At 40.0% G+C, this 26755-nt stretch overlaps 1 protein-coding gene and 1 long non-coding RNA gene across 3 annotated transcripts in view; one reads left to right on the top strand and one right to left on the bottom strand.

Moving 5' to 3' along the window:
- LCLAT1 (lysocardiolipin acyltransferase 1) overlaps window positions 1-24848 on the bottom strand; it is an 88289-nt gene extending 63441 nt beyond the window's left edge. Inside the window, exon 1 of the mRNA XM_081000258.1 lies at window positions 24499-24848. The gene's annotated coding sequence lies outside the window, so the exon portion shown is untranslated. The remainder of the gene's footprint in view (window positions 1-24498) is intronic.
- Window positions 9654-13152, top strand: LOC308473065. 2 transcript variants are annotated; one of them, XR_013983885.1, is made up of 2 exons: window positions 9654-9962; window positions 12793-13152. It is a non-coding gene; the product is annotated as an uncharacterized lncRNA (long non-coding RNA). The 2 variants fall into 2 exon arrangements; XR_013983886.1 differs by lacking the exon at window positions 9654-9962 and adding an exon at window positions 10808-12077.
- Window positions 24849-26755: the final 1907 nt, after the last annotated feature.

The following is a 26755-nucleotide window of genomic DNA, read 5'->3' as shown; positions in this document are numbered from 1 at the left end:
CAGTAAGCAGCAGGCACAAACTGTAATTTTCAAGCAAGCCCCTCCTAAATGATGGTTTGCGAGCTGACAAAGGTTCAGAAGTAAAAGCATGGCCTCTGAATACAGCCAGGGTAAGAGCCTGAGTAAGTCACTCTGTCTCATTTCACCTTCTGCAAGTAAGAATAATCACCCCTGGAGGTGCACTGCATTGTCTCTTGAGACAGACGCCAACAACAACAAGGAACTTAAGTTGGGTTGAAAGTAGCTGCTCTTCATTATCTCAGTCTTCTTAGGTTCACGTCAACTTAAAATGTATTCAGTAAACTTGGGGAACAGTGCACTCTCAGTGAGCTTTCAGCATAAATTCTTAAAACCTTCCTGTCACCGAAAAATACTAAACCATCCTTTTTGTCATTTTGTCTCTGTCTGTGAATTAAATAAAAAGCTTCAACCCAGGTACTTGGCTGCCCAAAGTTATCCATGATCCACTGCTTGCTTCTGAAAATCTAAGGCTACTTAGGAATTTGAAAATATACAGTATGTCCACTCCTGAATGACACAATAGAAGTAGTCATTCAAAATCTGAATTCAATACATTGCTACTACTTTGTCCAAAGAAAGCAAAAGCAACTCCATCCCAATATGGTCCATTTTGTTAATCAGCTTAGGGAAACATTTTTTCCTACACTCAACAGCCATCTTTTCCTATAACGGGACTAAGTTTGCAAACCTTCTAAAATACCATATAAAAGCTTTATTCCAAGTAATTTTCCACTTCTACAAAAAGATTGAGAAGTGTGGGGATGAATTAGGTCAAAGTGGAGGCTGGAAATTTTGAGATACAACTCTACTGCAGCACTAAACAGATTTCTCATCTATTTTGTGGCAGAACTCCAAGTTATTGGTTTATCGTACATTCACATTTTCTTGTTGCCATAGCAAGAGAAAAACATTTTCTGTTTCCAGGTAACAGGGGACAGTAAATCCTAAAATATTTTGTTTTATTTTTCAGTTAATTTTAAACATTCTTGGCTAAGAATAGAAAGTAACTTTCCAAAACAGTTGCATTTTTATTCCAGTGTTTATTATTGTAATAAACATACAAAACACACATAACAAAATCACATAAAAGAAACAAAAATATTTCAAAGCCAAAACTCATAAGAGCATCAAAAGCATACTAATCTATATAGAAACCCTAATGTACAAATATTCCCAAATCATTCAACACTATTTATTGACTATAACCTTCCAAAAATAACTTCAACGAATTGTTAGATCTAGTCAGTGTCAGTTCCTAACTTGCAATACCATGTACTCCTTTGCCTCCTTCCTCGGTACTTGCATCTTGGTTTAATTAAACTGAAGTTAGTCATTACATTTGAAATGGGATGCCATGATTTATCACCACTTTCCTAACCTGGCTGCTAAACTATGAATTGGGAAGCTGGGAACTGAGCTTCCAAACCAGGCCATCAGCAGTACAGTACAATGTTAAACAAGCCTACTTGACTTCAATGAGGTGTGCTCCTAGGTGAGTTAAGAATGCGGCCAGACAGTGCAATCCTAACCATGTCCACTTAGTCCTCCTGAATTAAATAAGACTTACTCCCATATTAGTGGGGTTAGGACTGCAGCCCTAGTCATTCAGCAACTCCAGATTTCAGGTTTGTACTTTCCCATCTCTTCAGAACAAATCATTTTAATTTTTGTTTACTATAATTCAAGAAATAGTATCTCCATTGCCTTCCAAAATTGAGAAAGATTTTTTTTGGTAGATTTTAAACAAGTGGAATAGCAATCCAGTCTCCTGTTTGTGCAAAAACCTTCCAATGTCCTAAAATAAATGCTACTGGATTCATCAGTATAACCTGTTATTTCTTGTATTTTTCTTTTAAAAAATAATGCAAAAGAAATTTCACAATACATGCATCAAATTAACTGTTATGGTTTCACATCACAAGCAATTAGACAGAGGATTCTTACAATTTCTTAAGTTTCTAGAGTGTCAATTACCATTTTGCAATGATTTTATAAGAATTTCTGATTAGATGACAGAAATTCTCATTTCCATTCTCCAGATCTCCATTGTGGGAACATGTGTGCAGTATGGATGTCATGGTCCATGCATCACAATGTTCCTTTCTCTGATTGGCTCTTTCATGCATCCTGTGTTTACAGTCAAACTAACATGGAAAAAATAACTCCATTAGAAGGCCTGGGTAATTAACAGGCCCTCCTGGTTCTGGGAAGTGAACAATGTGATAATGAGGCTTTTAGTTTTGCTGTTATTTGTGCCAGGTAAGCACAGAACAAGTCAGAGCCTGGGGGAAATAATCAAGCAGGGGCTGGATACTTCTTTCCTTCGATGGGGTTCCTACTTTATTCTAGCAGTTTAAAAGGCAAGCTGTCTTTCTTTCATTTCCAATTAAAAGCTGCATTGCAGCTGACTCAAGCTCTTTTGTTAAAGCTCAACATGCTTTTCAGATACCTATGCACAGAATAGCAGTCATGCCACCTGACTGACCAGTGATCTGAGTTATCTTCCCAGACAAATTCCAACATACTAACAAAACCCACCTTTTGCAGCTATTCTATGAGTGCCAGCTGATTCAAAGTCTTGTGGAGGGTATATCAGTTCCGTCTAGGAATATGGGCTATGGGACTGTCATATTTAGAAAGAAGAAGAAGAAGAAGAGTTTGGATTTGATATCCCACTTTATCACCACCCGAAGGAGTCTCAAAGCGGCTAACAATCTCCTTTCCCTTCCTCCCCCACAACAAACACTCTGTGAGGTGAGTGAGGCTGAGAGACTTCAGAGAAGTGTGACTGGCCCAAGGTCACCCAGCAGCTGCATGTGGAGGAGCGGAGACGCGAACCCGGTTCCCCAGATTACGAGACTACCGCTCTTAACCACTACACCACACTGGCCTTTGGGGACATGTAGAACAGCAGTTGCAGACCATCCATGTCTCTTAAATGCAGAGGAACCCAGATGCAATCCTTGGCATCTATCCCCAGGCTGTGCTGTTGAGGAATGGAAGCCGCTGCCAGTCAGTGTAGATAATACTGGGCTAGATGGACTAATGGTCTGACTCAGTATAAAGCAGCTTCCTTTCTAAGTCCTACCCATCAAAATTTACCAGTACACCATTGTTCCTAGCTGCTTAAACTAATCCTTTAATTCCTTAATGTCAACTTAACTTTTATCAGTTTCACGTCAAACTTTTTGAAACCTGCTTCTCCGGGCAGGTTTCTATATACAAAAGATAAACATAATCTCAATGTTTCCTGTGACATTGATTTCTTATTCCTATTCTTCGCTAGTGCTAGTCTTTGTGATTATGTATTTTCCATTCTTTTAGCTTGAGAATATTCAGATATTTATTTTTACTACTACTATTCATGGAGAAATATTATTGTGAGTTTGTGGCAAAAAATGATTTCTTCCCATATTCTAAAGTTCAGTTGAACTAAATCAAAACCTTTTATGGTTTCCAAAAATGCTTTAAAACAAGATCTTGGCCTCTACAGTAAACGAGAATGCACGCACGAAGAATTGCATCCCATGAAATACATGAAACAATATGAAATCTATTCCTATCTTCTGGTTAAAAATAAAAGACTTAACTGTTTCTAAAATTAAGAAATGTACAAGCAGCTGCACAGTAGCCAAAATCTGACCTCTACGTTCAAGTGAATTTTCAGCTTCTGAAAAATCTTCAGAACCATCGATCCAATTTAGAAGCCTACTTTCAAATCAGCTGAAATCCACGTCTCTGCCCACCCCCAAACTCAGACCTCACCATCATCAAAGGAATATAAATGCACTTTTCTCCACCAAGTATCAAAAAAACTGAAATAATTATTAGATAGGTTTCTTTATATTTTGCTATGTCATCTTTCAATCCACTCCCCTTAGCAGATGCTGAACTCTTTTTACCCTTCTGGACTTCTCTGGATATCAAGAACTAAACCAGCATCTCTTCTCAAACATCTCTAGGTACTATTCTTTAAAAAGGACGAACGAACAAAGGAGTCTTGTGATATCTTAAAGAGTAGCAAGATTTATTTTGGCATAAATTTATGTTCACTTAATCCCATGATCTTTTCTGAGGTTTATGAACTTTGTGAACATGACAAATCAGTTCTGAAACTTAAGACAAAAACTGGTTTCATATAGTTAATTGCCTTACTATGCAAGACAATAAAAGATGTGAGACACATCCTGAACTGAACATTTGGGGTGAAATTTATGCTAGTGACATGGAATATAGTTTATATTTTCTGACAATCGTGTTACACTAATTCTTTGTTTTACTTATCTTCTTCCACTTACAGTCATTTCATTACCAGTTTGCTGATCTGTTGGTCCCAACTTATCTATTCTGGCATAGAACATTATTCCTTTTTTTTTGCCTTCATCACTTCCCATCACAATCCCAGCAGGACTTGGGCAGAATTCTCTCTCCCTTCCATTCAAGCTCTTCAAATATTAAATTGCGGTGACGAAAAGGGAGTGGGTCACTGGATTTATATCATTCATACAGAAGTGTGATGCACATTCTGCTAGATTTAGAATGTGAGTCTGATTTGTAATCTTGGTTTGGAGGGATAGTCACACACAGTTTTGCCAGTTTGGACATCATGGCAAACAACAGTTTGAGGAAATCAGGAAGTGTTTTATTAAGGCACATATAAGAAGGAAGGAGCATCTTGATTTCTGAAAAAAACAAATATGACCTTAAAGCAGCCTTGGTACATACTTCCAACACCCCCAGGCAGTAGCTTAATGTTGATTTTTATGCTGTTAAGCTGGTTCTTTTCTTGTTTTATATATTATGTTTGACAGATTTGACAGATGTTTTAGTGGGTTGTTGTTGTTTTAGGATTATGTTATTTCATTTGTGTTTCTATTAAAAACATTGTTAACTACCTCAGAGTGTTTTTTTTAAAATATAAGAAAATATTAATTATATTCTCAAATACCAAGGACAGATCAAGAAGGTCATAAGTTTTTAGTAGGGAAGAAAATGCCCACATTAAAAGAATAAAGGAAATCACAGAAAGACAATGAATGGCTCAATATTCCCTCCCTCTTCTCATTTGACCTTACTCTCAATGAACGCAGCATTAAACCAAAAAGCCATATTGAGAACACCAGGTAAGTTATTTAGAAATGGTTGTAAAAGGGGTATCAAACAGTGAAGCAGCTGCTCCATAAATAGAGTGATGGAAAGAAGCCTCATTTTTATTCTCAGCTGTATTCCTATTCATGAAATCTCACACAATCTGGACTTGAGCAGCAGTAGCAAGAATTGTCCAGAGAGGAATAACTAATCAGCCACAGCTTGTAGCTTCCCCCCCCCCCATCAAAACTGTTCCTGTTTGTTAATTAGTGTGTGTGTGTGTGTGTGTGTGTGTGTGCGCGCGTGTGTGAACAATTCCATGTAACTGCTTCACAGCTTTCTAGACACAAACCTGGTCAACTCATTCTTACATTTCTACCATCTCATGGTGCTCATTTCAACAGCAATAAATGCAATAGCTATTTGGTCATTTTTGCTCTGAAAAATTGAATGAGTCAAAAAAGAGCAACTATACTACCTCCCAAGGGATTCAGTTTTGTTTTGTTTTTGTTTTTAATTCTGTTGGGATAGTCACAACCACAAACATCTGTAATGGAATGCAAGGCTTATTCGTGAAATTTCCACTGATAATTTTATTTTACAAAGAAGAAATGGATTGCGTCCTCTATTTTGAGAGGGCATTTTTAAACATTTCATGCTTCCATGCATACATAGGAGCTCCAAACTTTAAGCACCAAACGTGTTTGGCACATAAGACACCAGTGTTAATTGGCCTTTTCCACAGCAAAATGTATGATTCACAGAAAGCACACAGATGCTGGCATTATCAGGGTCCCAGTATTTGCACATAGGTCTCAGGTGCCTTACATGCTTAACTTGGGAAACACCAGTGTAAGACTAGTTTACATGCAGCAATCATATTTGCTATGAAAAGAACACAGCTCCTTTTTAAACAGGCACAAAAAAACCCTTTTATGCTTTCTAGCAATTTAGTTTTCAAATGCAAAAAATGTGAGAAGTTTACTTTTAAAAAATAAGATTTGGGGAGGGGGGTGTTAAAAACAAAAACAACCCTCAGCCATAGTTACTGATTCTGTCCTTTTTTAAAAAAAATGTCTGTTTCCTACAGTGGCTCCCATCAATTCCAGTAGGGACTCAACTTCTGCTTTATAAATGCATATCGAATGTAAATGCTTGCTCGACAGGTTGCATCCTGGCAACCCTGGTTAGCAGGATGTTATTTTTAAACTATATGGGTATGGTTTTGATCCCTTCACACCTTAAATTGAAAACAATAGCAATGTCTATTTCTGCGGCATTAAAAATCAAATCACTTCATATCTCCCTGTCAGCTCCGTCTGTAATGATCTTGGCGAGGACAACAACAGGGACAATCTGAAGTACCAATTCATTGTGAAAAGCATCTTGTATTTTTAAAACATTCCATAAAGGGTGGGTTAAGAAGCAATTAAAAACTACCATTAAAAACCAGCAACTTTGGACTGAAGAAAAAATAAGCAATAAAGTGTATATAAGTATACAGTCTTCTTAAATGGAGTTTGGATAAGGTTTTGTCCTTAACTGGTGTTTAAAATAACCATATTTTTTAACTGAACCATCTTTTTAGCTCAATCCCCAATTAGATATTTGACATTTTCCTCAATAAAATGTTGAACCAGCAGGTCACTAAAATCTTCTATTTCATGAGCATTACATTTGTGACATCACTTGTTCCACTTTCAGTAAAAAGTGCATTTATTTAATTTTAGAGAATTTGGAATGTCCAATGCATAGGAAAAACAATGACCTCAGTCCAAAGGCACCTGCAAGAGCTGGGAAAGCTAGCTCATCAAACTTAACTAGGGATTTTTGAGGACTATTACCTCCTATTTACATTTACAAGAACTTGGCATAATGGAAAGAAGTCATCATATATCTGCAGCCACTTGAACAGGAAGATCACAAAATTTTGTAAAAGCTGTTCCCCTTAGTAGAGAACTTAATATAGTTAAATGTTCATATGAGAGCCAAATGGCACATTAAACAGCACAAAATGATCAAATTCTGGATTCTACCACTTTAGATTACAGGGAGTGGAATATTTTTGGCTGCTCCATCCCCTGGTGAACTCCAATTACTTCTAAGAGAAAGAGAATGTCTTTAGCATCTCAAAATATTTCCTAAAAGAAATGGGCAAAACAGTTATTCAACAGCACAGAAAATGGACCAAGAAGAAATTGTTTTAAAACTATGAAAAGGTAAAGTGTGATTAGACATCAGAAAAGAAAACCTCCTAATGGTAAGTGGAAAACACTGGTGATGGAAAACATTTGCCTGAGTTTGTAGTATCTTATTTCCTTGACAATTCCTTGAAATGCCAGACAGATGGCAGTCACAGATAACTGTGTACAGGTAAATCATACCCCTTGACCTAATCTCAAAAGCTGTTGAGTGTAGTAGTTTGCTCATTAAAAAGTTGTTGCCACCACAGGAAATTGGAAGGGAACAGTTCCAATATGGGATGAGTGTGCAAGGGAGAAAGTCTAAGAAACCCTCTCATTCTCGGAGCATCAGGCAAGGTTGGGGAAAGAAGTGCTCAGGGGCACTTCTGGTATTAGCTGGAAAGGAAAATAAACTTTGCTTCCAGAAGCCAAAAGATGCAGAGGGAGGCTTGGTTACACTTATTTCCTCATTAAAAGGTAAATGTATGAAAAGACCCTTAGTAAACACATTTTGAAGACAGAGAAAAGTTGTTCGTTTTTTACAGAATGGTTGATGGTGGAGGAGGGCAGTAAGGGAATTTTGCTCAGTAAACCCTGGCAATGACTGAGCATACCTTCTCATCCTTTTGTTATTTTGGTTCATGTTGCTGACATTTTTCAATCTGAACAACAAACAGAGGGGGGAGCGGATTACTTGAGGACCATTTCCCAGGCTGCCTGGACTCAGAGGAGTTGGAAGACTGCCTCAGGAGATAAAAGCATAGATGCTGAAACTCCGAAACAACTTATTTTTAACAGAGAGCATGCATGCAGAGAAGGGAGAAAATGCCTGTAAAAGAACTAAAGGCCATGCTTTGCCTCCAACCAGAGTGATAGTCTAGTTATATGCCTAATAAAGGAAATAGTTCTTTTCACATCTCCTGACATACACCAAACAGTGAGCTGGGAGTGGGATGTTAGCATACTTTGCAGGGCTGAAACCAGAACCTTGCTAGTACAGTCTTATGCTGCCCAGGAAACAAAGTTGGAGCTTAGCCAGTCCTCTTAGTCCTTTCAGTTACCAGCTAGTCAAGCATCAATGGCATCGATGGGCTTTGTACCTCAAAACAAAAGTTGAGCTTAGCTTAGTAGCTAACTGGCAGCCAGTGCAATTATTTCAGCAGTGTAGTGAGGTAACCGAGGGACGAGGGTGGCGCTGTGGGTAAAACTCAGCACCTAGGACTTGCCGATCGTATGGTCGGCGGTTCAAATCCCCGCGGCGGGGTGAGCTCCCGTCGTTCGGTCCCAGCTCCTGCCCACCTAGCAGTTCGAAAGCACTCTTAAGTGCAAGTAGATAAATAGGTACCGCTTTATAGCGGGAAGGTAAACGGCGTTTCCGTGTACTGCGCTGGTGCTGGCTCGCCAGAGCAGCTTCGTCACACTGGCCACGTGACCCGGAAGTGTCTCCGGACAGCGCTGGCCCCCGGCCTCTTAAGTGAGATGGGCGCACAACCCTAGAGTCGGACACGACTGGCCCGTACGGGCAGGGGTACCTTTACCTTTTTTAGTGAGGTAACCAAGTTTGCTGATTTCAATGGGATCTAAATGCAACTAATTTAATTTACATCCAGTCTATTGAGTTTTCACTTGCAACAATGATCTTCATGGAATTTACTCATAGGTTGCCTGCTGTGCTTTTAAACCATATATGATACACAGAATTACAGGAGCTAAAGCTTCCCCACCATTGACTTTAATGCCAGCTAAAGCTTTGAATGAATGATGTCTGCATGCTACCTTCATACATTTTGATCATCTAGAGTCCTTTAATCTAACACAAGACTCTTAGCCTACCAACTGATGAAGCATTCCAATCAGATCTGCAACTCAGTTCTGGAAATATTACTTTGAATTCTCATAATGAAAACTTCCTTTAAAATGTTATTGTAATAATTCAACATTGGCTGCAGCTTTCTTGACAGCTTGTATTTCTTTAACAAAACTGTCTCAAACGGATTGTGCACAGCATTCTTTCAAGAATTAATTTCCTTTCAGTGTAAGATGTTAAGGCACTAAAAGTGTGCAGGAATTCTAGTCTTGAGGGATACACTAGCTCTAAAATGTTATTTTATAATATCCCACTGACTTTTTCTGAAGATATAATGTTGGCTAAAGTTCTATTTTGGGGGAACAGAAAACTATTTATTTCCTGTAGCAGTTCTAGTGTAAAACTGTATGGAACAAACATCTGATGTTATGTATTTTTATTTCAATATAAAACACGACATTTTAAGTACATAAGTTTAAGTACATAATTGTTAATTCTAAAGAATTAAATGCCAGTCATTACTTTAAAGACAGAATTTCCTGATGTCACTATATTCTGAAGAATTCTGCAGCTGGAACTGATGTAAATAGAACAGCACAGTTCAGCCAAACTACATAGCCTGTTTTTTCCTGCCTTTGCTTCCCATGTGCTCTTAAAATACCTAGTTTGGGGCATCTAGAGGTCTTGTAATAACTTCATGAAGCAGAGTCCCATATAAGGTCAACTAAGAAGGCAGATCACATTGGTTAAGTATGTGTGCAGGTATGCACTCAATCACACAACACACTTTACAAGCGGGGAGGATGAAATCCTGCACAGGTTTACTCAAAAGTCCAAATGAAGTCAATACAGTTTACTCCCAGGTAAGTGGGCAAAAGACTGCGGTCTAAGAGTTTGTCCTGCACCTGTGTACACAATCTGCACGCCAGGATGTGAATGAACCAGCTCTCATTTTAGCTATTACAGGGGACAATTTGCTCTAGTAACATGAAAAAAGGTAATTACTACTTTGAAAATTCTCCACCTGGTGCTGCATCCATTCATTATGTTGCTAATTGCTTTTTTTTTTAATGTATTTTAAGACATGGAAAATTTTCCATGAAAATAACAGCAGGGAGAATTTTTCCACCCCACCTCGCTGATTAGGAAAAAATGAATAGAAAGGACTGTTCAAGAACCAGGCATATTTTACATCAGTTAGGCTACTTTTCCCCTTATGCACTCGAAGCAGAATTCTTTCCTCTGATTTAGAGATGAAATCAGGCTCCTTTGATGATGATGAAGAAGAGTTTGGATTTGATATCCCGCCTTTCACTCCCTTAAAGGAGTCTCAAAGTGGCTAACATTCTCCTTTCCCTTCCTCCCCCACAACAAACACTCTGTGAGGTGAGTGGGGCTGAGAGACTTCAAGGAAGTGTTACTGGCCCAAGGTCACCCAGCAGCTGCATGTGGAGGAGCGGAGACGCGAACCCAGTTCCCCAGATTACAAGACTACCGCTCTCAACCACTACACCACACTGATGTGTTTGAACAGGTAAAACAAGTGGGGTCTGCAACAAAATGTTGCAGTAGGGAGTGCTCCTGTGTTCCAGGCAATTATAGGCTACTTCTCTCCCCCACCCTAGCTTTCCTCCCCCCCCCAATTCCTCCCAAACAGTCAGCATTGTCAATGAGCATGCTGAATGGGGCACTTAGGGCTTCGTCTCTTGCCACTAAAAGTGCGCCCCCCCCATAAAGGGGTTGGGGGGGTTGGTACTTCGGAGCATGCTAATTCCTTGCTAATACCTCCCCCCTTGGGCAGTGACATTTGGAGAGTCAAGTTTTCTATTGGTATACTTGACAGTTGTTTAACATTCTACAGTACTGATAAGTACTTGCTATTTTATGAACCATCACAACAAACTGCTAAAAAGACAAAAAGACTACTGAAGGAGCACACATCCATTTCATTAACAGGTTGATGTCTTCATTCAATCTCATTTCTACTTTGGCCAAAGTTTATATACATTTAATAAGAGTCAACCCTTGGAACAAAACAAGAATTTGTACTCAACTTAGGTTCTGTGTTGAGCCACCCTGTAGTGTTAAATGAAGGAATGAAACAATTTTCATATGAAAGAGCTCCATGCCTACCATTAATGCAGTTGTAAGTTGTGAGAGATTGCTTCTAGTGGCTTGAGTTCCTACTTAAACAGGTATTTTTAAGGTTAAGCTCTGGGACCTGAAACCCAAGATATAACCACTGATGTGGGATAACAAAATTATAAATTGAAATGTCCATTCTGGCATGAAAATGTTGCCAGATATAAACATTGGAAACAGTGGATACTTGTCAAGTTTTCTTTGAAACTTTTATTCGAAGGCAAATAAATTTAAACCTTATGTTCTCAACAGCTCAACACTCTGTTCTCTGAAAATCAAGTTTTTGTGAGAAAGCCATCCTCTTGTCACTTGCAATCATTAGAAATATTTTTTTAGAAACTTATTGCAACTCACAAAGAGTTCTTTCCAAGATAACATAGTGTAAAACTGAAGTGCTTTTCTAGAGATAGCAAGTTGAAACAGTAGGCCCAATGCCATGAAAAATTCAGCATAGGAACAATTACATCCCCAGGAAAAATAGGATCCTCAGTGAGTGAACAATTACAATTGTGAATGCTGCTTGGAATGTGGTTACCTCACTGCTCCTATTGAAGAATGCCCTTGATGGAACTAGTAGTGCAGCAACTCTGCCTCCTCAGAGGCCTGGTCTATTGCAAGGCTTTTAAAAGAAGCTTTATAAATTAGTATTTTTACACAATAATTCATTTGTAGCTGAATGTACTGCTAAAGAATGGCAGCACCTTTTAAGCCCTTTTAAAAAAGCTTTAAATTGCAATCCCTGATAGAAACAAAATGATTTCCTCTACCGCTCACAAGTCTCCCCATTCTAGGTGGACAGGCGGACATACTACATTTGGACCACCAACTGGAAAAAGGTTGATATCTTGATAAACCACTGAAATATTGTTTCTAGAGCTGCATAGCATCGAAAATTCATGTACGGACATCCTTCGACTTACACGTGATCGACATGTGTGACCACATGAATGTGCAGTGATGGGAAATCAATCTAACAATTTACATCAATTCAAAGCTGGAGGCAGTGGAAGACAGGAGTGCCCGGTGTGCTCTGGTCCATGGGGTCACAAAGAGTCGACACAACTAAACAACAACGTAAGCTAGAAATGACAGGAGAGAACTGGAAAGTCCTCACAGCATGCGAGGAGATCCTCCCCAGAGCCCAAAGATGTTTTAAAGGCTTTTTTGAAAAAGGAAGGGAGGGAGGGAGGAACTTATGGGCTCCAAAATGGCGTGAGTGAGCTCTCAATGCTGCTGCACTGCCCTGCTCAACAGCTGTCGGGCAGGAAGCTGTACTGCTGCAGACTCAAACGCATTGTTCTCTGCCCTTTCTGGCAATCTGTAGGCAAAGGTACAGTATGGGTTGCTTTTTGTTATGTAGCGTTCCAAATAGCTCTGAAGTTTTTTGTTGTAAAAGAAGAAGAAATCACCCTAGTTCCCCGCTCAAGCATTTCACTTACTGTATGTGCACATGGGCCCAGAACGTAACCCACACATAAGTGGGGAGTCACCTGTATTTGAAATCTTTCAAGTATATTAACACTGCATCTGCTTCATTTCTTTTACTTTTAGGCAACGGATACACAAATATTTATCAGCATAAAAGAGTAATAGCAGTAAGAGGGAGACCTCAAGACAGCTTCTCATTTTCTGTACTCAAGAAGGCAAACAGATGATCGCCAAACAAACCCAATGTATCTCTTGACATTTCAAAGGGGAGAGTAGTGAAGTCTAGTGCCATTTTAAATGAGCCGCTATATGGCATGATGAAGTCCGGTTGAGTTACAGAGAAGAGAGAATACCAAGCTTCTTTATTCTCAGCAAGAGAGGAAAATAGAAAGAAATGCTTGCTACAACACCACCACATTTTTAAAAATACCTTTGCAACCTGCCAGTGCTCTCAACCACTAGCACACAGATCTCCCTCTCATTCACTTTTTTAAAAAAATGATACACAGTATTGTAAATGGCAGTCTTCCTGTAACATGCTTATTGCAGCATGAGAGAGCAACTGCTTTCCTGTCCACCCGTCCTGCAAAATGTAGATATTTCTCTGATATTTTAATAAATTCCAGTGCTGCAGCAGGCAGATGAGCAGAGCATGTAGTAGGAGAGGTACTCTTTTAAGAAAGGAACTGGGGAATATTGAAGAATAGAAGCTCTGCAAGCTTAGGAGTTTTCCCTCCACTTTTACAATCTAATTTTTGTGAACAAGGGTTTACAAAGAGGCAAGTTAAGGCCCAGCTCCATAACTTTTCCACATTTGGAGGTTTTATACCAGAAAATGTAAGATGTTGTATACTTTTGAGCTTTTATTAGATTTATTGCAAAAAAAAAAAAAAGGCAAAACTGCCAAGTTACAAAATTAATGACAGCTTAAAAATTTGGGGGTGGGGATGAAATCCACTCAGGCAATAGTCTTCTCTCCTCTCCTTCCTCCACCTTGCAGCCCCCTGAACGCTTCCAAAATGTGTTCCAGAGGGTTGGAGAGCCGCCTGGAAGAAATTTTGGGGCATGTAGGGGAAAGGAAGGAAGAAGCAGTCAGACTGCACAAGCAAGAAGTCCATTCTACTCGCAGATGGACTCTATAGGAGATCACCCAAGAATTTCAGTTGTTCAATGACCAAGATAAAACCCTGAAACAGCACTGCTATTCAAGAAGAAAAAAGAAAAGGGGGTAGGCTACCAAGGCCAACCACAATTTTCTGAAACCCTGTTTTTTGAGTGCTTGTTAAACTATAAATTTCAGTACAATCTGAAGATTCAATTATACAAACCATTGCAGGATTAAGACAGTATTTTATTTCAGAAATGCATTCGGGAAGGGTCATAACTGGGTGGAATGCTTTGCACACAGAAGGTTCCATTTCCAATCCCTGACTTCTCCAAGGAAGGCTGGGAAAGATTCCTGCCTGCAAACCCTGGAGAGTTGCTGCCAGTCAGTGCAGACAGTGCTGAGTTAGAGGACTAAATAGTCTGACTTGGCATGAAGCAGCTTCCTATGGTCATATTACATATATTACATATATTTTGCACTTTAAGTGTTTTAACTGAAGCACTTCATATTTCAAACTAGAGCTTAATGGAGTATTTTGTACTTTTTATTTGAATCAGTCAAAGGCATACTGTTTTGCCAAGATGTGGTTGTTTCCATAATATCAAGATATTCATCTGAAATTCCAGAGCTCATTACTAGCTGAACAAAGCCCTTACCACATAGTAACATATGCAAAATGGACTGGAACATATTCCCAAACAAGTGCCAGAACCAGTGTTACAGGAATCAAGCAGTGGTGCCAATCCCAAGCATAAGACTGAACAATCCTGTGACCACCAAGGGCTAGGTCTAGATTCATGCATGAGCTAAAGGAGATCTGTGTTTAAGCTACACATGCTAGCTTTGGGTGTTGGGTCAATACAACAATAGACGCAAATCATTTTTTGTTTGTTTTCTACAGTCAACAATCTGTACTGACAAATGATTCCATGGCATGAGCAATGCTTTAAAAGCATTTAATGCGATCTGGGAGCCATACCAATTTTCTTTTGCTAACCCAGTGGTTCTCAATCTTTTTTCGTCCGGGTCACACTTTCAGAATAAAAATTTGCTTGTGCCATACCAAATTTTTAATTAATAAGAAACACATTGAAAACAAAAAGAAACAATTTCTAGCGCTACTTGATTTATAAAATAGAACACAACTACTTTATAACATGATCATGGGACATCCAGAAAGTATTAAGCCATGCAGCTACATAAGAACATGAATCATTCCCAAAATAGAATTATAAACGAGCCTCTTACATACGTACCTTAAATATATATATATACAAACTCAATAAGATGTGTGAACTTGCTTTTGCTGGGTTATCTCATTTATATTAAGTCTAACTAGAGACAAACAACTCAAATATCAACACAAAAAAGCCTTGCTCTTGCTCTTATTTTGAAAAGCTATCTGCCAATATTCTGCAGGTAATTTTATTTTGATACTATATTACACTGAAATGTGCTAATCAGCAATGCAAAAGCCGTGGGAGACCCGTGGGAGACCCTAAGAATGAATTTGTTACATCATGTTCGGATTGTCCTTCAATAAATTTGAAAAGTACACCAACAATAAGACCCAACTTAACAAAAATGAATGCAAAGCCTTCATGTGGAAGAACATCCACAAGTGCACAATTTGCTTTGTAGAACACCAAACAGTGGGCAGCTATTATTTCAAATAAGCAAGTTGGAGCCTCCAGAATGCCCACAGCATCTGTTATTCCACAGTACATTCTATTTTGGTTCCAATCTTTCATTTATTTTTATGATTTGAAGTGTGTTGCTTGCAGCTGGGCTTCTGTGGTAGTTTCTAAATGTATTACACTTTGTTTGTGTAGTACATGCTTTCAAACAGGACTTTAAACCACTTTTTCAATTATGGCTTTTCCCAAGAATGTACATGGCTTATGTGCTGCAAAGGAGATGCCTCAAGTAATATATACCTATTAGATCAGGCATAGGCAAACTCCAGCCCTCCAGATGTTTGGGACTACAATTCCCATCATCCCTGACCACTGGTCCTGTTAGCTAGGGATGATGGGAATTGTAGTCCCAAACACCTGGAGGGCCGCAGTTTGCCTATGCCTGTATTAGATTAATCTCACACATTAACTGAAGTACTGTGTCCAATTCTGGGACCCCAATTTAAGAAGGATATTGACAAGCTGGAACGTATGCAGAGGAGGGCAACCAAGATGATCAGGCGTCTGGAAACCAAGAGTTATGAGGAACGGTTCAGGGAGTTGGGTATGTTTAGCCTGGAGAAGAGGAGACTAGAGGAGATAGGATAGCCATATTCAAACATCTAAAGGGCTGTCATGGAAGATGGAGCAAGTCTGTTTTCTCCTGCTCCAGAAGGTAGAACCTGGACCAATAGATTCAAGTTACAAGAAAGGAGATTCTGACTAAACATCAGGAAGAACTAGATGGTGCTAAGATCGGTCTGACAGTGGAAGGGACTCTCTCAGAAGGCAGTGGACTCTCCTTTATTAGATGTTTTTAAGCAGAGGTTGCATGGCTATCTGTCATGGATGCGTTAGTTGAGATTCCTGCATTGCAGAAGGTTCATTAGATGATTACTGGAGGCGCTTCCAACTCTACAATTCTGTGATTCTATTATCAGTATAGCTTTTGGGTATGCTGCTTTTCATTATTAAACTAATTTTCAAACATTCAAAATGAAAAATTCAAGAATGTACCAAATTACAACCAAAACCCACACCCTAAAAATGAAACAAATTATTGGCATTTAAGGCACCATGCAAAAAAACATTTTCCATGCACATTATCATATTTCACAGTCATTTATTTTCCATAATCGCATTATATTCAACAAGGTCAGGAACTCCTCAGATCGGTGCACAGTGCAAAATTCAGGAGACCAGAAGGAAATGTGTTTCAATGGAAAATAGGATTCAAGATCCGGACATAATGTGTGGGAGGGAAGCCATAGCCCTGAAAGGCATCTTACTTTATTTGTTCAGTGTATTTATATTTCTCAACTGAGCATTTTGTTACAGTGAATGGACTGGAACTATTCTTGCCCTTCACAAACAAAGGGTTCTTTACATTCACAGAGCAAAGTAGGATCCAGTGAAGGCTTCCCACTGAGGGGAGTGGGTTGGCAATTTTCATCAATTCCTCTTTCCCCCCGCAGCCCCCAGCACCACATCCCATGCTGCCTGAGAGTCCTTCAGTCCCACAGAACAGCCCTGCAGGACAAAGGAGAAACTGGTGAAAACTTCTGGGCTGCCCCTTTCCTGCAGTACACTCTGAACACCATTAAGAGCAACTCTGGATCTAGCCCAATATATGCACGAACACATTGCAAATATACACATACACCAAAATCCAAACAATTATCTCTATGCAAGGCGTCTGTTGGATTTTTCCCTGTGCACAGCACAAAATGCTATAGAAATCTATCTGGGGGTTGGCATTTGAGAAGAAAAAACATTAAGCTCCCTTGGGTCCAACAAAGCTCTCTGGATTGTGCCTTACTGTTTTGGACGATTTTCTTGCACATCTTTCCCAAATTCCTACCTTCAATTTATTATTGCAGAACATTTTCTATTTTCCAGGAAGTGTCACCATCTCTTAGCCTAACCCACCTCACAGGTTGTTATGAGGATGAAATGGGGTGGAGAAAGATGGGTACCACCTTGAGATCCTTGGAAGATAAAGGTTGTATATACTGTGGAACCTCTAGTCACAACCACAATCCATTCGGGAGGCCCGTCCTTATGGCGAAACGGGTCACTGAGAGAGGCCATTGTGCACAGGCGCGAACGGCAAACGCCGCTCCTACTCATGCGCAAACAGTGATCGCCACTCCTGCACATGCGTGAACAGCAGCAAACCCACCGGTTACTTCCGGGTTTGCCGTGGTCACAATTTGGAACGTCCGCGAGTGGAGGCGGTTGTAAGTAGAGGTTCTACTGTAAATGCAATGAATGAATGAATGAATGATTCCAATGCTATTTTTCTAGAAAAAGAGGTGTTGGAACTGACCACAAACGCCTCCCTTGTTCTCTTAGAATGGCAATGGCACCCACCTGAGAAGTGCTGGAACTGAATTCCGGCGACTTCCGGCTGAAAAAAAAGCTCTGAATAAAACCTCTCCAAACATGAGAACCGTCTACCCACAGTGTTTCTGTATCATTGGGATTGAGTTTCTTTACTGCTTTTCTTCCACACATGGAGATGTGCAAGATTCTGTTGGCAGTGCATGTTCCTGAAACTCATCTGAACATGTTTAAAAAAAGTTTTCCTACAAATTTACATCTATTTATAAAATGAATGGAAAATGTCACCACAGAAACGGTCTACTTTAGAAAAACAAGTACATGTCTTCCAAAATGCTGCCCTCCATTTAGATGCCTGTTTCTTCAAACACTGTAATTATGAGAAACCAAAATTGATTTCTAAATACTTCAAGATGAAACTGGCACTGATATGCAATTATCTTTTTCAGCTCTACATTGCTTGTACATAGAATGGATCCTTTCCGTGAATTATTTTAGACTGCAATTCTTGACTGATATAAATATCCTACAGAAATCATCCCAAGATATAAGCATCTAAGTAGAATGAATAATCTAACAAGCTTTACACATATATAACACTGGTGCTGAAAAATCTATACTGGCTGCCTGTTCACTACCAAGGCAAATTCAAGGTTTGGTTGTTGACATTTAAAGTCTTAACCAGTGGCAGACTTTGGGGTCTCAAATTTCAGTGGCGCCCTGTGTGACGCCAAAATTGGGGGGCAGGGCTGCCTCTCACCTTCCATTCTATATCATAGTTGCAGCGCCCCCTGCAGCACCCCAAAGGCTCTGCACCCAGTGCGACTGAACCTAAATCTGCCTCTGCTTTAACAACTTGGAAACAGGACATCCTAGGTGCAGACCAGCCAATCAATTCCATGATCAGTCAATTACCACTTGGTGACAACGCAGAAACAAGCCTTCTCAGTGATCACACCCACCCTCAAAAATGCCCTCCCTCAGGGAATTCTTGAGCCAGGCGCCTCTTAAAAACGTTTTTATCCAAGCTCTACTGGATTTGGGAACTTTAATTTTCTTTTCAACACTATTGGTTTTGTATGTGGTATACAGTTGTGTTTTGTTTTTAATCTCATTTTAACTAGTTTTTATGTTATGCAATGTTATGTTTTACAATATTATTCCATGTTGTATTTCAATTGGGTTGTATACAACTAAATTCCACGCAGAGTAGAGCACTGCAATTAATGGACCTAAGTTAGTCTTGTCAATTAATTTCAATGGGTCTACTTCCATTGGGACTAACCCATTTTTATGTCAATTTGTTTTTATTACTGCTTGTTAGCCGCCCTGAGCCCGGCCTTGGCTGGGGAGGGCGGGGTATAAATAAAATTTATTACTTATTATTTTTATAAACTGCTTAAAATATTATTCTATTAAGTAATATAAAGATGTTATAAACAAACAACTTTGTAAAGAAAATATGTTCAATGTGCAAATTATTTTGTGCCTTATAACCATAAAAAAACTTTTTTAAAAACTTTGCAAAGTTTCCATTTTTATGACAGAGACCTGCTTCAGACACTCACTTAAGCCACAGTTTTTAGGTGATCACAAGCAAGGCATTGCATGCTTTCATGATTTCACACTTTCCCAGCCTCATCTGCCATGTGCAAGAGGAGAAGTGAAAGCTTTCCTTTTTAATTAAGAATAAACCACAGTTCCATGTCATGTACAAATGCAGAGGACAAACCAGGATCTCAAGCCAGTTTTGTGTTTTTTTTTGCTTTTGTTTTTAGGTTGTTTGCAATGGGAACTGTGGTTGGTTCTTAGGCCCTCACCCCTAAACACCAGCCATGTGGGTTGGGGCTGATAGGAGTTGAACCCAACATCTGGAGGGTCACAGGTTAGCCAACCGTGTTCTAAAGTGAACACAGATTCAACTTCTCTTTTTTTTTTTTTAAATATTTATTGGGGTTTACAATAAAAATAAATATAATAAACAGTATAACATATATCTTAACATAATTTCACATTTTCTTTGGACTTCCTCACATCTCCCGCTCCCACTTTCATCGTTGTAACTTTTTGCCAGCAATTTATTATCTTATTTGCATTCTTATGTCCCATCTGTATATTTATAATCTTATAATTCTCAAAAAGGTTTATATTTTCTCAATCTCACTTATTATCTTAAATCATCTAATTTAGTGGTGCTCAATTATTTATGATCTAGCATCCTGCTTAACATTCACTCAAGTTACAATGTTTTTGTAAATAGTTCTTAAATTTCTTCCAGTCCTCCTCCATCTTCTCTTCTCCCAGGTCACGAATTCTGCCGGTCATCTCGGCCAGTTCCATATAGTCTATCAGTTGCATCTGCCATTCTTCCAGTGTGGGTAGATCTTGAGCTTTCCAGTGCTTTGCAAGTAGTATCCTTGCTGCTGTTGTTGCATACATAAAGAATGTCCAGTCCTTCTTTACCACCCCTTGGCCGACAATACCCAAAAGAAAGGCCTCTGGTTTCTTTGTGAAGGTATACTTAAATACCTTTTTCAGTTCATTATAAATCATTTCCCAGAACGCCTTCACTTTAGGGCAGGTCCACCAGAGGTGGAAGAATGTTCCTTCACTCTCTTTACATTTCCAACACTTATTATCAGGCAGGTGGTATATTTTTGCAAGTTTGACTGGGGTCATATACCATCTATATATCATTTTCATTACATTTTCTTTCAAAGCATTGCATGCAGTAAAGTTCAACCCAGTACTCCACAACCTTTCCCAGTCCTCAAACATGATATTGTACCCAATGTCCTGCGCCCACCTTATCATAGCCGATTTAACCATTTCATCTTGTGTATTCCATTTTAACAGCAAGTTATACATCCTTGAAAGTACCTTAGACTTTGGTTCTAACAGTTCTGTTTCTAGTTTCGATTTCTCCACCTGGAACCCTAGTTTCTTGTCATTTTTAAAGACTTCTTTAATCTGAGCGTAATGTAACCAGTCTCGCACTTTATCCTTCATTTTCTCCAAACTCTGCAATTTCCAGTTGTCTCCATCTTTTTCTAGTATTTCCCAATATTTTGGCCATTTAGCCTCCATATTGGGTCAGATTCAACTTCTCATACGTGTGAAGAAGATGGAAGCACATGTGTCCATGTGTTGCCATCACTCACTGTCATTCATTTAAGTCAAAGAGTAATAGGTTTATACCATTCTAAAGATATGCACTTAAGTCCAGTTATTTAAGCAGCATATGCAACTCCATACTATGTTACAACTTGTATCTTTTGGACTTATCAAATCATACACACTAAACCCTACAAACAAGTTAGTACTATTTTTCTAGATATGAATCACATGATTACAACATGAAGTATAACATCCGTAACGGAGGAATTAGAGTGTAACCTGAAAAGACACAAAACTATAAATGCACTCATCCCATAACTACATCTGCATTACTGCCTTACATTAATACAGTGGCCCCTCTGGATACAAATTTAATTTGTTCCGGGGGTCCATGTGCACCCCGAAAATTTCTAAGAAGAGGCGCTGCTTCTGCGCATGCGCACACAGTGAAACTACGTTACCCAAAGCTAACGTAACCCGAGGGTCCACAGTATGTTAGCAGCAACACTTTGAAAACAATGCTACAAAAGAGTTACAATGAAGCAATGTGAAACAGCCATTTTAAACAGCAACTGACAGCTATAATCAAACCCAACTGAAAAGCTTGACAAGAAAAAGACAAGATTGAGACACGCATGTTTTGGGGAAATGCATAACTCAAATAAGAAATCTTATTTGAAACACCATTCCCCTAAGAAAGAATGTGTGCTTAGATCCTTAAAGACTAGTGTCAGAGCTGAAAGAAACAAACCTAGAAGCCTGGTCTCTCAAGCTTCTAAAACTGATGCTTTGTATCAGCTCATGCTTTGTATACAGGTCTTTGTTCCAAACCTCAATGCCTCTAGTTTAAAAGGATTAGGTAGTATGTGGAAGTCCATACCAAGCTAAATGGACAAATGAGGTAGTTTAATTTTCCCTCATCACTCCTGTACAAAACTGGTACCTAAAGATGTGGTGCCGACATCTAAGTATTTAAAAATAAAACCTATAGTTCAAGCCTCACTCATTCTCACCACAGGTCTCTCAGCTTCTTCTTTTTTTATAAGATATTTATTGAAATCAGCTTCTAGCCTCATCAGTTGGTGCAGACCTAGTCCACAAGGATGTAGAAGACCACAAGGGCACCCACAAATCCACAAGCACTAGAAGTCCAAAGGCAAATGGGGCTTGCCATGACATGTATCAACTTCTACATGTCAATGAGGGCACCATTGGGAGGGTGACCATTGTTAATCCAATACTGCCAAGCCCAAATTCTGGGGTAGCCAAGATGAACTAAGATAGATGGAAGCAGTGGAAAAGTAAATCTGTGTGTAACCTCTCCCAATGTAATAATAATTAAAAAAAACCTGCCTTTGGGAGAGACCTTGACACATGGACTGCTAATGAACAAAGAAGAAAAGCATAATTGAGTTAATAAGAATGTCTTGTTAACCAATAGACAGAAATTGGCTCTTGGGCAGCATGTGAAGCCATACTAATAAGCCTAAGGCAATATGTAGAAGTGGTTTGTTTATAATCTAATGTTGAAATGGAATAGCAAAAGTAACAAACTGGTTTTTGTCTGACAGCTCAGCTCCAGCCTGTGAAGTGGCCTGCCAGCTTTATCTCATGATTTCAGTACTGTGATGCATCAGAATTAAGATAAAAAATAGGGACCACCCACTTGCTGGCACACAAACTCTCAAGCGCCGCCTTTGCCAACCTGGTGCCCTATAGATGTTTTCAAGTACAATTCACATCAGGCATAGCATCTGGGATTGATGGGCTGTAGTACAACACACCTGGAAGGCACCAGATTAGCAAAGGCTGTTCCAGCAAAACAAGATCAAGGTAAGAACATTCCATGCCACTGAATATGAATCTAGCAAACTTTAGATAATGATATGGAACACCTTAACAATGACAAATACATAATTGCTTTATTCACTCTTTCAAATGAATCACAATCAGATTTTGAATTAGACAAATTTTAAACAAATTTAACAATTTTTAAATGTTTTAAAGTGAGAAAGCCAATATTAAGCTCTATTTTGAGTATGTCCTTACAAAAACATTAAATCGTATGTCCAACAGAACAGACTTTACACATTGACAAAATTCTCTCTTTGAAATCATACAAGTTTACAACGGACTTTTAGAAGACATCTGAAGGCAGCCCCGGATGGGGAAGTTCTTAGTGTTTCATGCTTTCCTTTGACACTGTCATCTTATCTGTGCTTAAGTAAGATTGGTAGCTATCGGCATCGCTGAAGAAGTAAGCCTAAATAGAGTAAGTGTAGCCTAATAGTTAGAGTGTTGGACAGGACCTGGGGTTTGAACCCCCATTCAGCCCTGAAGCTCATTTGATGACCTTGGCTTAGTCAGTCTTGCAGTCTAACATACCACACAGTATGTCAGTAAGTGTAAAATGAGGAGGAGGAGAAGAACCATGTATCCCATCTTGAACTCTTTGAAGGGAGTGAGGGATATACATTAGTATTCAAGACATTAAGCAGGAAAGTTCCTTTTACCTAATTATACACTGCTAGCAACAATTCTAACATACTTGCTCGAGTAAGAACTCAGTAGGACTTATTTCTGAATACACATCTTCTTTATAAGCTGGAACTTAAGGACCTAGAAGAAAAAGCACCCAAATGTATACACTGATCAGTAAGAGCTTGAGTTTACACGACAGTAACTACATAGGTGTACATGGGGGAGCGAGTGCTACTTTAGCACATCAGCAGAAATATACAGCAGGGTTGGAGAACCTGTGGGTCTCCAGATGTTGTTGTGCTAAAATTCACATCATCCCTGACCATTGGAGCAGCCTAGCTGAGGCTGATGGGAGTTGGTTCAAAAACATCTGAAATACTGGTTTCCTCAGTATCAACAGTCTACTTCATCCAGCAAAAGCAGTGTCATAACTGAGCTAAACAATATTAGTAAGGAAACTGAGGCAGGTGGCAGTTTAATTAAAGAATCCTATATTATGTACAACATGAGTCTCACTGCATACAAAATGAGGCACCCCTCCCAACTTTCTTAATTAAAGCACCCCATTGTAACCTGGAATTGAAAGACAAGGACTCGAAACTAGCACATATTTTAATCCCACCTATATCCGTCACCAACCCTTCCTCCAAAGATCTCAAGCTGGCGTTTCCGTTTCACGACCACACTGAGAAACAGACTGGGCTGCAAGAAGACAATTGCGGCCAAGCTACCCCAGGAAGTCATAGCCGGCCAGGGGGTTGAATTGGATTTCCCTTGCCACAATCCACCACTATGCCGGCACGTCAGCATGCAAGTCAACGTCACTTTCTAAAAGGTCTGAGGAAATGAAAACACGTCACACGTGCGCAACACCCAGCTATCAGGAGAGCAAAAGGAAGAAAAGCCTGTTTAAAGAGGTGGAACCGAAGCAGGAAAATGACGAAGGCCGTTTTGTACCGGGGAAGGGGAGGGGGATACATTTAGAGCACGCATTGGCGCCTCCACCAACCCCACTTCACCCGGAGACGACCCGCCCCCGTCCGCAGGGTGAGCCGTTGCCCAGCCTAGCCCAGCCCTCTCCGCCTCCAGCCTCACTCCCCTCACCTGATGCGCGGACCCAGAAGCGTCAGCTGGAGGAGGAGGAGAAGGAGGCCTCAGCCCTCGCGGCTCCTTCACCACGCTCCGAAGCGTCACCAGCAACGGGCGCCTCAGCCCCGGCTCAGGCTGCCGAGGACCCCCATCAGCGCGTCCCAGCCGCTAAGATGCAAAGGCAAGTCCCTCGCCGCCGCCATCTTCTTCCCGCCGCCACCTTCGACCTTCGAACTCTTCCCCCCCCCCTCGGGTCACTTCCGGTCCGCTGTCGCCTGAGCTTCGGTTGCCAAGGTGATCTCCGCGCTCTCCCGCGTGGGGAATTGGATTCTCTTAAAGAGATACCGCCCTTTTTGAGCAACGCCTGCCTTCTGTATAAAAGAACAAGGGACCAACCTTCTTTCTTTTTCCTTCCCTGAAGCTGGAGCCACACAACTATGGCACTCCGTTGTTGTTATTAAGAACAAGGATTTCTCCCGTGCCTTGAAATTACCTCTTTTAATGTTGTGGCTTTATATGCCCTGAAACACACCCACCCACCCCAATGCAGTATAATTAAAATCACCACCACACACACACAAAAATGCTACCTATTTTCATAGCTGTCAACTTTTCCCTTTTCTTGCGAGGAATCCTATTCGAAACAAGGGAATTGCCCTTAAAAAAGGGAAAACGTTGACAGCTATGCCTATTTTTAACACTTAAGTGTTAAGCTAGCAAAGCTTGGAGTGTTATTCCTGTTGTAAACGGTCACTGCGCTTATCTCGCAACACATTTGCGATTTCCATTGAAAGGTCAGGCAGGCTTCATGTACTTATGGCAAATCGTGATCTTTAACCTCCACTGGTGCGTTTGCGTGTGTGTGCACGTGGGGATGTTTGCAAACTAGGGATATCATCTCATGTATCTGAAAGGTGCGATAATCCATTAGATTTTAAGGGGTTCTAAAACTACACACACACACACACACCAAAAATGGGGAAAACAGAAGCCTAGATCATTGTAAAAAAATTAGCTTGCCCCATAACATTTAGACAGTGTTCAAATTGTATGAAGGGCTTCATCAGAATCCTCCACCATTTGTCATCTACAGCAGTCACTGGAAAGAGATGGGACTCCAGGGCCTTCTCCACCAGTTCTACGGAAATATCAGTAACTTTAAGCTCCTCTGGTCTTTGAAATGTTTTCATTCCAGCCGGTCATTTTCAAGAACTCCAGAGTAGCCAGTGTAATAATGTGGGGGCATTTGTTTCCTGGAAACACTGGGATGAGAGAGATCAGAGATGATCCCTGGAGAATGGTGTGAGGGGATGAAGCATGAATGTCTGGAGAAGCTCCAGCACAAAAATAGTTGTTGTTTTAACTGGGTTGTTTTTTTTTTAATTAAATAAAAACACTTTATCAAGTCTCCTCTTACATTTTTCGAAATGAAAAAGGCCCAGATTTTGTAACTTGCCTTTGGATAGACATCTGCAAACACTGTCCAGCTTGCAACGTGTTGGAAATCCTGGAAGCCAGGACCCAAGTTTGGGGCAAGTACTCTTTGGTGAGAGAACCCTGGCGGAGAGTAAACATGCCCCCACATTGCTCAGAGCACTTGCCTATCTCCCTAGAAAAGGTCAACAACTTTGGATGATTACCCATAGCTGAGCAACTATGCCAAATTTTAACTTATTGAAATGTGGCAACATTAGTTTAAGTCTTTAACTGCTTTAACTGCTTTCAATTTATTAATCACCTTCCAAACCACTGTCTCAAAGCAATTTACCAGATGGGTAAATTGCTTTGAGACAGTGGTTTGGAAGGTGAATAATAAATTAATTGTGATCACCAGCATCATGCTTTTGGCCATGCCAGCATAGTTCCACTGGTCACTTGCCCTGATATATAAAACCAGGAGGGTGTTCTCTGTGCTCTGCTGCAACAGACACTGGTGATATGTCTCTTGAGCTTGAAGCTGTCCTCCTTTTTGCTTGCGCAAGAAACTATAGAATTGAACTGGCAGCTGCATGGTTATTTTGGGTATAGACTTTGGGTTCCCATGCTAAAGCATTCAAGATTAAAAACAGCAACACAATAACATTTATTCTGTAGAGCATGTGTGCAGCCATGCAAAGAGCAATGCTACTTTGCTTAAGTGATAAAGTGGATGGCTTGCTAGGTCTTTTCCATTTCTGCATGCTGTGATTCATGTTGACTGGAATGTTTTTGCATTTGTAACCAGAGAGGAGCCAGATTAATAACACGGGAAGGGGCTGCAGTACACATCCTT

The sequence above is a fragment of the Podarcis pityusensis genome, assembly GCF_964106645.2.
Source record: "Podarcis pityusensis genome assembly, chromosome: 3".
Lineage (NCBI taxonomy): Eukaryota > Metazoa > Chordata > Lepidosauria > Squamata > Lacertidae > Podarcis > Podarcis pityusensis.
The sequence above is the reverse complement of the archived record's forward strand: the minus strand, read 5'-3'. Positions and strand labels throughout refer to the sequence as shown.